Source organism: Arachis duranensis, chromosome 1, assembly GCF_000817695.3.
Source record: "Arachis duranensis cultivar V14167 chromosome 1, aradu.V14167.gnm2.J7QH, whole genome shotgun sequence".
Classification (NCBI taxonomy): domain Eukaryota; kingdom Viridiplantae; phylum Streptophyta; class Magnoliopsida; order Fabales; family Fabaceae; genus Arachis; species Arachis duranensis.
In genome coordinates, this window is record NC_029772.3 from 81,629,546 (window position 1) to 81,641,190 (window position 11,645).

The window sequence follows — 11,645 nt, forward strand, 5'->3', positions numbered from 1 at the left end:
TGACTTGCTGAGTCAACATTTTGTTTTGAGCCAATATGGCATTCAGAGCATCAATTTCAAGCACTCCATTCCTCTGAGGTATCCCATTATTTACAGGATTCCTTTCAGAAGTGTACATGAACTGGTTATTTGCAACCATGTCAATGAGTTCTTGAGCTTCTGTAGGCATTTTCTTTAGGTGAATGGATCTACCTGCAGAATGGTCCAGTGACATCTTAGAGAACTCAGATAGACCATAATAGAATATATCCAAAATGGTCCACTCTGAAATCATGTCAGAAGGACACTTTTTGGTCATCTGCTTGTATCTTTCCCAAGCTTCATAGAGGGATTCACCATCTTTTTGCTTGAAAGTCAGAACATCCACTCTAAGCTTGCTCAGCTTTTGAGGAGGAAAGAACTTGGCCAAAAAGGCCGTGACCAGCTTATCCCAAGAATCCAGGCTATCTTTAGGTTGTGAGTCCAACCATGTCCTAGCTCTGTCTTTTACAGCAAAAGGAAAAAGCATGAGCCTATAGACTTCAGGATCTACTCCATTAGTCTTAATAGTATCACAGATCTGCAAGAATTCAGTTAAAAACTGATAGGTATATTCTGATGAAAGTCCATGAAACTTGCAGTTCTGTTGCATTAGAGCAACTAGTTGAGGCTTCAGCTCAAAATTGTTTACTACAATGGCAGGGATTGAGATGCTTCTTCCATAAAAGTTAGAAGTAGGTGTAGTATAATCACCAAGCATCCTCCTTGCGCCTCCACCATTGTTATTGGGTTCAGCCACGTCTTCTTCTTTTTCGAGATCCTCTGTAAGGTTTTCTCTGAATTGTTGTGCTTTAGCTTCTCTTAGCTTCTTCTTCAGAGTCCTTTCAGGTTCACGATCTGCTTCTACAAGAATGTCCTTGTCCTTGCTCCTGCTCATATGAAAAAGAAGAGAACAGAAAAGAAAGAGGAATTCTCTATGTCACAGTATAGAGATTCCTTTATGTGAGTAGAAAAAAAGAAGAATAAGAATGAAGAAGAGAGAAATTCGAACACAGAAGAGAAGAGAGGGTTCGAATTTTAAGATGAAGAGAAGTGTTAGTAATTAAATAAATAAATAGAGAGAGATGAGAGGGGGAGAATTTCGAAAATTATTTTTGAAAAAAAAGTTAGTGATTTTCGAAAAATAAGAGAAGAAATAAAATTAAAATTAAAATTTGAAACAATTAGTTAATTAAAAAGAATTTTTGAAAAAGAGGGAGGTAATTTTCAAAAATTAGAGAGAGGAAAGTAGTTAGGTGGTTTTGAAAAAGATAAGAAATAGTAAAACAAACAAAAAGTCAATTAGTTAGTTGAAAAAGATTTGAAAATCAATTTTGAAAAGATAAGAAGTTAGAAAATATTTTTTATTTTGAAAAAGATATAATTTGAGAAGATATGGTTGAAAAAGATATGATTGAAATTTATTTTGAAAAAGATTTGATTTTTAAAATTAAAATTGATTACTTGACTAGCAAGAAACTAAAAGATATGATTCTAGAATTTAAAGATTGAACCTTTCTTAACAAGAAAGTAACAAACTTCAAATTTTTGAATCAATCACATTAATTGTTAGTAAAGTTTTTGAAAATTTGAAATGAAATTAAGAAAAATATTTTGAAAATAAATTTTAAAAATTTTCGAAAATATAAAAGAAAAATGAAAAAGATTTGATTTTTGAAAAAGTTTTGAAAAGATAAGATTTTTAAAATTGAAATCTTGACTTGACTAACAACAAACAACTAATTTTAAAAATTTTTGACTAAGTCAACCCAAAGATTTCGAAATTTATGAGAGAAATAAGGAAAAGATATTTTTTTTGAATTTTTAATGATGAGAGAGAAAAACACAAATATGACCCAAAACATAAAAATTATGGATCAAAACATATGATGCATGCAAGAACACTATGAATGTCAAGATGAACACCAAGAATACTTTGAAGATCAAGATGAACATCAAGACTTATTTTTGAAAAATTTTCAAGAAAGAAAAACATGCAAGACACCAAACTTTGAAATTTTTCATGTTTAGACACTATGAATGCAAAAATGCATATGAAAAACAACAAAAGACACAAAACAAGAAAATATGAAGATCAAACAAGAAGACTTATCAAGAACAACTTGAAGATCATGAAGAACACCATGCATGAATTTTTCGAAAAAAATGCATAAATTTTAAAAACATGCAATTGACACCAAACTTAAAAAATGACTCAAGACTCAAACAAGAAACACAAAATATTTTTTATTTTTATGATTTTATTAATTTTTTTTGGTTTTTTCGAAAATTAATTGTGGAAAAACGAAAGCAAAGAAAAAAAATTTTGAAAGATTTTTGAAAACTTTTTGAAAAGAAAATTACCTAATCTGAGCAACAAGATGAATCGTTAGTTGTCCAAACTCAAACAAACCCCGGCAACGGCGCCAAAAACTTGATGCACGTAAATTGTGATCCTCAAAAATGGTGCCAAAGACTTGGAGCTCTCAAACGTTAATCACACTTTGTCACAACTTCGCACAACTAACCAGCAAGTGCACTTGGTCGTCCAAGTAATATCTTACGTGAGTAAGGGTCGATCCCACGGAGATTGTTGGTATGAAGCAAGCTATGGTCATCTTGTAAATCTCAGTTAGGCGGATTCAAATGGTTATAATGGTTTTTGAAAATGAAGATGAATAAAGCATAAAATAAAGATAGAAATACTTATGTAAATCATTGGTGGGAATTTCATATAAGTGTATGGAGATGCTTTGTTCCTGTTGAATCTCTGCTTTCCTACTGCCTTCATCCAATCTTTCATACTCCTTTCTATGGTAAGCTGTATGTAGGGCGTCACTGTTGTCAATGGCTACTTCCCATCCTCTCAGTGAAAATGGTCCAAATGCTCTGTCACAGCACAGCTAATCATCTATCGGTTCTCGATCATGTCGGAATAGAATCTATTGATTCTTTTGTGTCTGTCACTACGCCCAACAATCGCGAGTTTGAAGCTCGTCACAGTCATTCAATCCTTGAATCCTATTCGGAATACCACATACAAGGTTTAGACCTTCCAGATTCTCAAGAATGCTTCCAATGAGTTCTAGCTTATACCACGAAGATTCTGATTAAGGAATCCAGGAGATATGCGCTTGATCTAAGGTAGAACGGGAGTGGTTGTCAGGCACGTGTTCATAGGTGAGAATGATGATGAGTGTCACGGATCATCCCATCCATCAGGTTGAAGTGCAACGAATATCTTAGAATAAGAATTAGCTGAATTGAATAGAAAATAGTAGTAATTGCATTAATACTTGAGGTACAACAGAGCTCCACACCTTAATCTATGGTGTGTAGAAACTCCACCTTTGAAAATACATAAGTGACAGTGGTCCAGGCATGGCCGAGAGGCCAACCTCCAAAACGTGATCAATAGTCTCCTAAGATGAACAATAGATTAAAACTGACACCAAAGATTTGACACTAGTACAATAGTAAAAAGTTCTATTTACACTTTCGGGGCCCACTTTGGTGTGTGCTTGGGCTGATCTTGAGCTTTACACGTGCAGAGGCTTCTCTTGGAGTTAAATGCCAAGTTGTAACATGTTTTTTGGCGTTTAACTCTGGTTTGTGACGTGTTTCTGGCGTTTTACTCCAGAATGCAACATGGAACTGGTGTTGAACGCCAGTTTACGTTGTCTAAACTCGAACAAAGTATGTATTATTATATATTTCTGGAAAGCCCTGGATGTCTACTTTCCAACACAGTTGAGAGCGCGCCATTCGAAGTTTTGTAGCTCCATAAAAGCCATTTCGAGTGCAGGAAGGTCAGAATCCAACAACATCAGCAATCCTTTTTCAGCCTAAATCAGATTTTTGCTCAGGTCCCTCAATTTTAGCCATAAAATATCTGAAATCACAGAAAAACACAAAAACTCATAGTAAAGTTCAGAAATGTGAATTTTGCATAAAAACTAATAAAAACATCCCTAAAAGTAGCTTGATCATACTAAAAACTACCTAAAAACAATGCATAAAGCGTATAAATTATCCGCTCATCAGTATAAGCTAGAATCAATTGGCAGCACTTTTGATATCCGGAAAGTCTAAACCTTGTCTGTGGTATTCCGAGTAGGATCTGGGAAGGAGTGACTGTGACGAGCTTCAAACTCACAAATGTTGGGCGCAGTGACAGTGTGCAAAAGGATCAATGGATCCTATTCCGGCACGAGTGAGAACCGACAGATGATTATCCATGCGGAAAACCGTAGAGGACCATTTTCACTGGGAGGATGGATGGTAACCATTGACAACGGTGATCCACCAACATACAGCTCGCCATGGAAGGAACCTTGTGTGCGTGAAAAAGACAACAGAAGGAAAGCAGAGATTCAGAAAACAGAGCATCTCCAAAACCTCAACCTGTTCCTCATTATTGAATCACAAGTACTTTTTATTCCATGTTATTCATTCTTCATAAACAAAAATCATCTTTATCATTAATCTCCTGACTAAGTGTTACAAGATAACCATAGCTTGCTTCAAGCCAGCAATCTCCGTGGGATCGACCCTTACTCACGTAAGGTATTACTTGGATGACCCAATGCACTTGCTGGTCAGCTGCATGAAGTTGTGTATCCCGATTTCGTGTACCAACTATACTAGATTTGGTTAGGTGTTCTTTCTAACCACAAGAATGATGATTTTTCAGCTCTCAGTATTTTTTGCAAAAATGTTCAAAGTGAAAAAAATTTAAGAATTTCTTCTATTAAAAGTGATCATGGTAAATAATTTGAAAATCAATATTTTAAATTATTTTGTGATGAATTAGGTATATCACATAATTTCTCTTATCCTAGAATCCTACAACAAAATGGTGTTTTTGAAAGAAGAAATAGAAGCCTTCAAAATGGCTAGAGCAATGATTTGTGAAAGTAATGTAACTAAATTCTTATGGACTGAAGCTGTGAGCATAGCAAGTTACATTCTAAATAGAATAATAATTAGAAAGTTTTTGAAGAAAACCCCTTATGAGCTTTGAAAATGAACCCCTCCAAATCTTAAATACTTTCATGTCTTTGGATGTAAGTGCTTTGTATTAAATACAAAAAGTAATTTGAAAAAGTTTGATTCAAAGTCGTATGAATGTATTTTTGTTGGATACTCAACTTCTAGCAAAGCTTCTAGAGTGTTCCACAAAGACCCTAGGTCTGTTGAGGAAACCATACACGTTACATTTTGTGATTCTAATTCTGTTCTAAGTGTTCTGAAAGATGGCGATGTAGGTAACCAAGTGGAGGGCAACATGAGTGAAGCCCAAGATCAAGAAAAATATAAATCTGTACATCCTATCCCTGAATCTACTATTGCAGATAACTTTGTTGGGGACAATTTCATTTTGTCTCTTGCAACTGCTGAATTTCTTGGGAATACCAGTATTAATGAATTAACCATGTCCAAATTTGTTCCTAAATCTCCATGACCCTAAGAGTGGAGATTTCTATAGAATTATCCTCAAGAGTTCATCATAGGGACCCCTAACAAGGTATCACTACTAGATCTTCTTCTAGAAGAGTAACAGAGAAAAATAATTTGTCAATTCTTTCTCAAATTGAGTCTCAAAAGGTAAATAAAGCTCTTGATGATCCTTCTTGGATCAAAGTCATAGAAGAATAGTTACAATAATTTAAGAAGAATCAAGTGTGAACACTTGTACCTGATCCAATTGAAAAAAAAAATGACGGGCACTAAGTGGATTTTTAAGAACAAATTGGGTGAAGATGGAAGTATAGCTAGAAACAAGGTAAGATTGGTGGCTCAAGAATATGATGAAGATGAAGGAATAGATTTTGATGAATCTTTTGCACCAATGGCCCTAATGGAAGCTATAAGGCTTTTCCTTATATATACTGTCCATTGTGGTTTTAAACTTTTTTAAATGGATGTGAAATATTCATTCTTGAATGGTATCATAGATATAGAAGTGTATGTGGTGGCACAGCCTCTTGATTTTAAAAATAAAGAATTTTCAAACCATGTTTTCAAGCTTTCTAAAGCACTTTATGGTTTAAGACAAGTTCCAAAAGTTTAATATGAAAGACTTAGCTCTTTTCTTTTGAAAAATGATTTTCAAAGAGACACCACCGATACTACTCTCTTCATTAAAAATTCTAATGATTTTTCATTCTAGTGCAAATTTATGTTGATGATATAATTTTTGGTTCAGCCGATGAGTCCATTTGTGCTGATTTTAGTAAACTAATGACAAGTGAATTTTCCATGAGTATAATGGGTGAACTTAACTTTTTCTTGGACTTTAAATTAAACAGATTTCAAATGGAATTTTTGTACATAAAGAGAAGTATGACAAGAAATTAGTTAAGAAATTTGGATTGGAGAATGCCAAGCTCATAAGCACTCCAATGCATCCAAACTCATGGTTAGGAAAGGATGAAACTGGGAAAAATATTGATGAAACTAGGTATAGAGAAATGATAGGTCTTCTCATATATCTTACATCCTCTAGACTGGATATTGTACAAAGTGTTGGAGTTTGTTCAAGATTCCAATCATGACCAAAAGAGTCACATCTTTCTACAGTTAAAAGAATCATTAGATATGTTCATGGCACATCCAACTTTGGTTTATGGTATCCTAGGTTTGATGATTTTTCTGTAGTTGGGTATTGTGATGCAAATTTTACTGAAGATAGAGTGGATAGGAGAAGTACTTCAGGAATTCGCTATTTTCTTGGCAAGTCTCTAAATGTGTGGTTAAACAAGAAGCAGTCCACCGTAGCCCTATTCACTACCAAAGCCGAATACATTGCTGCCTCATCTTATTGTTCCCAATTGTTATGGTTGAAAAACTTAATTAGCCGATTACAAATTGAAAGTAGAAAATATTTCCTTGTTTTGTGATAACATGAATGCTATTAATATTTCTAAAATTTTATTTTGCACTCAAGAACAAAACATATTGAAGTGAAATTTCAATCAATAAGGGAACATGTTCAAAAGAGGAATATTGATATCCAATTTGTTAATTCAGAGGAACAACTAGCTGATATATTCACAAAATCTTTAACTGAAGACAGTATCTACAAATTAAGAACAAATTTAGGCATACTCTGTTATGAATCTTTGTTTTAATCTTGCTGATGAAGTTTGTGAAGTTTTTGTCTCACAGGTCGAAATGAGATATTTCTGGCAAATGAAGAGCTCTTAATATGGAACGTTGATTCTGGATTCTAATTTTGAAATAATTTCAAGTGGGTTAAATATTCTTTTCTAATCTCAAGTGGTCCTATGTGTTTCCTTAAACACAATCCTTCTTGTGTCCAATATGAGTTTGTATGTATATGAGTAGGCCTCATTAGTTTTGTCATACATTAAAATCTTTTTCATTTTCTGTCTTTTCTACACTTTAAATCATTATTTTAAAAATATAACTTTTTTAACCTTGGATCAAATCCTTTTCAAATCAACTCTTCATTAGGTTCTGAACTTCTCCTTTTTCAAGAACACTCTTTAACTTGCTGTAATTACAAATCTCTTTATATATCTTGCATGTATCTTCACATTTCTCATTATCATCATTTCATTTTTTGAAAAACTACAATACCCCTGTGTCATCAAGATGAGGAAGAAAACTACTACCTGAAGAGGCACGTTCTCTCATAAACTCCCCAGAATCCCTGAAAATTCTCGTACACCATCCCACACTCACGTCCATATTTATTTTCATACTCCTTCTCCATCTTCCTCTCCTCCTCACATTGAACTGATGGCTCGCTCCAAGACAACCATCTATCGTCCTTCTTCCTCCCAGGCAGTCGAACCATCTAATGCACCTCATTGCCACAGTGCTTCGAAGGGAAAATGTCCTATGACCAAAGAAGAGCCTCATGATTTCTCCCGATCTAAACCTAATTCTGACCCTCATCGTTCTTAGAGAGGTAACCATCGCATCCTTTTTTGTTCAGTCAAAGAACCCCCTAATAATGACCTATTTTCTTTCAAATCTCACTTTCCAAACTTACCTCATTCTCACTACAGCCTTTTTTCATTTTTCATCCGCTATGAACTTCAAGCTTTATAGGATAGTTGTTGTAAATCGTCCTCTGTGCTTTTCTTATCTTGCTGATCTTCCTGCTTTAGTAAAGAAAAATATTGACTTTGTGAAAAATATTGAATTTCTGGATTGAAATTATCTTTTTAATATCAAAAAGCCTGTTTACCCTGACCTTGTCCATGAATTCTATGCTAAAATGACCTATCACAATGAAAATGTTCACTCATATGTTAAAGGGTGTGAATTAAATCTGAACAGTGAAACTATCAGTGAATCCCTAGGCTATTCTGATGTTGGTGTTAACGCATATACTTCAGAAAAATAGGATGAAGACTTAGGTCTTTCATACCAAGAATCCCTAGCCTTTGTTTGTGAAAATATCTCTCTCATTGATGGTCTCACTCCAACCCATAAAGCTCTAAGTCCTGTTCGTGCACAACTCCATCGCATTATAAATCACGTGATCCTCCATCAAAGTGGTTCCTATCAAAGGATTTCACTTTGTGACACACTGGTATTGTATACCATTTTTATAAAAATTGGAATTTCATTTGCTTATTTGATAATGAGGTATATGTATGACTGCATAAAGAGTGATAAGAATCTATCCTTTTCCTATGGCATTTTTTAACTTTTTTTTTGAATTTTTTAGTGTTGACCTGACCAATGAGTCACTTGAAAACAGAAACTCTTACCTAAAAGGGGGTAGTGCAGTGAAACAACAAAATAAATCACCTATCAAATCCAAAAGAGTGGTCATTGATGAAGAAGAAGAAGAGCTTGATGACATTCCTCCTCACTCCACTGTTGGAACATCAGCCTCTACTAGACACAAATCTCTTCTGTATAGGGTTGTGATGAATGGATTTTTGATGGTATAGAATTTCACAAATGAATTCTCATTGTAAGTATAGTTTCTAAACCAACAATAATCCTTTCATACAAAAATTTGTTTGTCACATGTACAAACCCCTAAAATCTATAAACTGAAGTATTTAAACATCGGGTCGTTCTCCTTAAGAATTGCAATAAAGTTTCTTTTTATTGGTTATGAGTTATGTTTGGGATTTTTTGATAAGAGGCATGAAAGATAAATGGCAAAGAAGTAAACTAATAGCTAAAAAGGTCTTGGCAAGGTTTGGTGATCAAGGATCTCTATCCTAATCACTAACCACAATATGAGAATTGGCAAGGATCAATCCCATTAAGTCATCCTCTAACTAATAGAAGAGGAAAGTCAAATGAGCTATATTAATCCTAGTCCATAAGTCCTAATTCTCTACCAATTGAATTAGTGAGAACTAGAGTCAATGGCTCCCAATTATCAATCACTTGGACATTAGCAACTCAAGAGTTCCTAAGTTACCTTTCCAAGCCAAGAGCACAAAATTCTACTCTAAAATCCTTCCAAGTAGGGGTGTAAGTTACCAAACCGGACCGAAAATTATCGCAGAACCGAACCGAATTTACAACAACCGATTGAAAAACCGAAAAAACCGGTTTTTTTGGTTTTTTTCGAACTAAACCGATCGGTTCGGTTCGGTTTTCGGTTGCCTTTGCTAAAACCGAACCGAACCGAACCAAACCGAAGAATGAGGGTTCAGTGGAGTGTGATTTTACTAAGTTGCCCCCGTTAACCTAGGTATAAAAAGGAAACTCAGAAAAATAACCTAGCTTTCTTCTTCCTTCGGTTCTTCCCCTTTCTTCTTCAGCCGCGAACCCTACCTAGCCTGTACCTACTTACCCAGTCTGCCAGTCACCCACACCTCTGCCAGTCACCCACACCTTTCTTCTTCACCTCTCTCCCCCATTCTTCGAAGGTTCCACGGTTCCACCTCTGAGCTCCATACTTGAGAGAAGGAGAGGCTGAGGGAGACAGAGAACTCGCCAATCGTCGCTCGAAGCCTCGAGGTCGTTCATCATCCCCATCGAAGGGTCGCCGTCGTAGGGTCTCCGAGCAACAAAGCCAAAGTCGAGCACTCGAGCAGCACTCCAACATCCAACCAGTCTAGTCGCCGAGCAAGACTCCAGAGGCCGAGCCGCCGAACAACCAGTCCCTCTCCTGCAAAAACCCAAAACGAAACAGAACTATGTCTTCGTCAGAGGTTAGATTTTGTGTTTGGTTATTTGTATTGTTATGTGAGTTTCTGATTGTATGTGTAGTGATTTGGAAGACTTATTTAAAAATATATAGAGTTAATGAACATAAAAAATGAAGTTCTGGAGTTGTTAGATCTGAGAAAATGTTGCTGTGTTGAAAATATACAAATGTTTAGTGATTTGTTTTTTAGTTAATGTTGCTGTGTTGTTTTTGTTAACTACTAATGAGTCTCTTTGATTGCTCTTTCTTGTTCTTGTGATACTGATCATTGGCTTATTTGTATTGTTATGTGAGTTTCTGATTGTATGTTTAGTGATTTAGAAGAGTTATTTAAAAATATACAGAGTTAATGAACAGAAAAAATGAAGTTATGGCGTTGTTAGATCTGAGAAAATGTTGTTGTGTTGAATGTGTCTTATTTTTGGGGGTGAATCAGCAACCTCTTATTCTTGGTGATAACCATAAGTTGCAGGTGATTCCTTCATTTATCATTTGTTTGATTAAGCTGCTAACCATGTGGTGAACTACCTTTTCATATTGCCTTTTACATGATAAAGTAAATATTGAGTTTTAGTATATTACTGAAATGTTACTTAAAGATGCTGAAAAGAGACCATGATATCTTTGCAAATATTGGTCAACTATTTTATGACTTTGCCAGTACTATTAAGTGATATGACAGTGATGCATGATGAATAAATAAAATAGTTCGATTGTGTTAACAGCAGTGCTTAAAACTTGTTTTAGGTTTGTACTTGTAGGCATATGATGTGCATAAGCCTTTCTAATTTCTATTTATCTAACAATACTTTGTTGGAATGGTTATCAATTATCACACATAAAATGTTGGCAGTTTAGATATCACTGATAAACCCCATTTGTAGGGTTTATCTTGTATTGATTTTAGGGGATTTTATCACCTTTTACCCACATTTATTCAATGAAATAGCATGGTTTTATAACTTCTCCCTTAATTGTGCTTAAGAGTGAAAACATGCTTTTTGGGACTTAAAATAGCTATATCTAATTCTCCTTGATTCCATTAGATGCCTTGATATGTTTGTTAAATGATTTAAGGTTTAGGAGGCAAAGATTGGATCAAGGGAATGAAGAAAGAAGCATGAAAAGTTGGAGAACTCATGAAGAAATGAAAGAACCGGAAAGCTGTCAAGCCAACCTCTTCGCACTTAAACGACCATAACTTGAGCTACAGATGTCCAAATGATGCGGTTTTAGTTGGGTTAGAAAGCTAACATCCGGGGCTTCGAAACGATATAAGATTTGCCATAGTTTCTACACGTATGGTGGCGCACACACGCATAGTACGCGCACGTGCCGTTGCTGCCACCTGGTTCACTTAAAGCAAAACGTGGCCAGCGATTTTAGAAGCCTTGTGGGCCCAATCCAACTCATTTCTAATGCTATTTAACCGAAGGAGTGAAGAGGGAAACATATGTTAGTTACCATTAGT

The 11,645-nt window shown here is 35.1% G+C and overlaps 1 non-coding gene across 1 annotated transcript; it reads left to right on the forward strand.

The window, feature by feature from the left end:
* The first annotated feature begins 267 nt into the window (after positions 1–267).
* Positions 268–376, forward strand: LOC127742778 (small nucleolar RNA R71). The gene has a single exon (XR_008004183.1). It is a non-coding gene; the product is annotated as a small nucleolar RNA R71 (small nucleolar RNA).
* The last annotated feature ends 11,269 nt before the right edge of the window (positions 377–11,645 follow it).